The following is a 3,430-nucleotide window of genomic DNA, read 5'->3' as shown; positions in this document are numbered from 1 at the left end:
GGGGGATGACGTCGTAAATAGTGACGTCACAGGGGAAGAAGGGGTGACGTCACAGGGACGGGAGGGGGATGACGTCATAAATAGTAACGACACAGGGGAGGGAAGAGTGACGTCACTGGGTGAGGGGCTGACATCACAGGGGAGGGAGGGGGATGACGTCACAAGGTGAGGGGATGGTGTCACAGAGGAGGGAGGGAATAGTGTCCCAGGGGATGACGTCACATGATGATGAGGTGACATCATAGGAGGACATGAGGAGGTGCCCCTTTCGTATAATAGTTTCTTCGATAAACAGTCCTTTATATTCGTTAGCAGTGTTTCTTCACACTATTATCATTAAAACAATTCTTGCGGGAAATTCGCGCGGGGAGAGGAGACAATTACGGGGCCCGCGTGGTATACCGTCATCGCGGCACATTATCGGATAACGCGGGGTCAGTATCCGCCGGGCGCAGCCGCCATCGCGTGCGCGAACCGTCGCCGCCGCAGCCGCCGCCTCCGGGCGCGATCCGTCGCCAATCCCCACCATTGGTCCCCATCGCGCGCTATAATTACCATTTATACTTACCGTCTCTCTCGCTCTTATGCATCTTTTCCAACGCAGCTTTTTACCAACTTCTTCTCGAACGCAGCTTCTCGCACGCAAAGATATTTATGTATTATATGTATGATTTACAGCAATAATTTGAAATATTTACCATGTTTTAATACCAGTTTTATATTTTATTTTTAATAAGAGCGCGGTGATTGATGTCTCGCACACAATGATGCTGTCGACGCGTAACATGATACCGCAGAGATAAGGAAGGAAGGAACAATTAATTGCAAACTTTGGGATATACAATTTATGCATTTATTTTTCATGCAATGCATCAGATACAATATTATCTGCAGCGTAAACTATCAATTCGCATGCAATACCGGAATGCTTATCATAAATCCTACGTAAAGTGTTTACCGCTTCCAATTTGTTCATAATACAGTTCTGACGTAAATAATTAACAAAATAGTCAAATTTATCGCTTACAATATTTGTATATTGACATAAATCAAAATATGCGTGTCAACACATTGTTCGAGTTCAAGCATAAAAAGTATAGTCGATGGTTTCATATACACACACTTGTCACATAAAGATAATTTCACATTGTCCATATCACGTATTTTAACATGTTCAATGACAAGGTCCTGAATCATCAACGGTGACGGAGTAGATGACCGCACCAATTGCTGGATGTCCGACCGTTTTTCGATAAACGCCATCCACGTAGCGTGAGGCAGGACGATACGGTTGCCTCGAAAATCGCCAATCGCAATTTCCACTTGAGACATTGGACCCGCGGCGATCCCAATCTCCAGCAATTTGTACGCTGTCGGTGTCAGCGGGAACACCTTCCTCAAAATACTACGTGCACTGTAGGAAACATACGAATAAAGAATATAGAAAAAAATTTTTCCGCAGATATAAGTGAAATACTTACGGTCGAACGTATGAGTCCATGTCTTTAGAGCAACTGATGCAGTCCCCCTGAAATTCTTTATAAAGTTTCCCCTACCATAGCACTTCGAGGATGGATGTTGAATTTATGTATCAATTTCAAAGAATAGTTTATATGAAATTACTTGAGAATCTTTAATCACACACCTGCGAGGTGTATAATAAGTCCGACAGATACGATTAGTCCGTGTACACGAGAATAGTTTCTATTTCAGCGTCATCACTTTTAAAGAATAGTTCATATGAAATTATTTGAGAATCTTTAATCACATACATGCAAGGTGTATAATAACCCCGACAGATACGATTAGCCCATGTGCAATACCACGAAAGAATATCACCAAATATTTCCGCACAACATGTAGAAAACGCTGATCTTCTACATTGACCGCCTAATTCATCATAGTCGTAAACCCTTTTGAAGTGTTGAATGTTTAGCACATCAAGTACGTGTTAAAACATTGCGGAAACCGAGTTTCCGATTGCGTATCAAATGCGGGAGCGATGAGCAATTACGGTTAGCCATGTTTGCACAGACTGACTTTGCGCGATCCCCGTCAGTATTTATATTTTCGTTCCCACTCAACAATAGTAAAAATGCAATGTTTGCGAAAACATGTCGCAACATGTTTCGCGATGACACCATCAATTTAGCACGTGCAAAAATGCACCCCTTACAATAAAAGAGGCATCCGAGGATGACTTCAATGTAATCTAATACTGCAAATTGTAGCGTCAGCAAATATGCAACTGCTTTGTCAGCGTAATATAAGAAATTTTTTCAAGAATCGTTAATGTAATTCAAGATTTTATATTTTAGTCAACACCGATATGAGGCTTATTGGACCAGTATCTTATAAGTAACCTTATAAACTCAGCTGCTTAAATGTAATCTGCCTTTATCAATATTGTTTAATCCTGTGTTAACGATTAAACATATTTTATGTTTAATTAATATTATAAAGAGTTAAGATTTTAGTTTTTCCAATTTGTTAATTAAAACATTTAAAAGAAAATTACAAATTATTATATTTAAGATGACAGTAATGAAAATTTCATTAACATACATATGATCTTTTCATGTTTTTAATAATATGTAACCTCATTAAACAGTTATCTTCGCGGTTCAACTTATCCTTCGAGAATGCTCCACATGTCCACTTGCATCCTTGTAATTAATATAATCTTTTCACGTTTACGAGATATATCAAGAATTTATAAGTACTCAATTATTAAGCCAGATGAACATGCAACGTTTTAAAGCATTTACCATTAGTTCATCTATAATTGTGTGAAAATTTATAATAATTTCAAGAAAAAGTGTCACAACTAGCCTCGCTCTACCCTACATGGAGACTCCGTACTAGACGATAGCAACACCTTTTCTACCGAATCGCGGTTTACGCTATCACATAATACTCCATATCAATATATACGCACACACACACATATATATTTATATATACATGTATCAACTTTATATATATATATATATATACTTATAATTTTCCCTTCAGTTGGCGCTCGTCTACAATGTTAACGTCAATGGAAAAAGATTTTGACATATGATGAACAATGTTTGGTAATAACTTAAATAATTACAGACACTGAGATATACTGTTTTAATATGCGTTTATTTTTTGTATAATGCATTATATACAATATTATCTGAAGCGCACATTACTAATTCGTATTCAATAACTGAATTCTTATCATAAATCTTACGCAAAGTGTTTACCACTTCAAATTTATTCAGTTTTGATGTAAATAACTTACAAAATATTTAAATTTATCGCTTATACTATTTGTATATTGGCACAAATCGAAATATATGTGCTCGACAGATTGTGTCGAGTTCAAGCATAAAAAGTATAGTCGACGGTTATTCATATACATACACTTGTCACATAAAGATAATTTTACATTGTCAAC

Source organism: Trachymyrmex cornetzi, unplaced genomic scaffold, assembly GCF_001594075.2.
Source record: "Trachymyrmex cornetzi isolate Tcor2-1 unplaced genomic scaffold, Tcor1.1 scaffold604, whole genome shotgun sequence".
NCBI classification, from domain to species: Eukaryota; Metazoa; Arthropoda; class Insecta; order Hymenoptera; family Formicidae; genus Trachymyrmex; species Trachymyrmex cornetzi.
The sequence above is the reverse complement of the archived record's forward strand: the minus strand, read 5'-3'. Positions refer to the sequence as shown.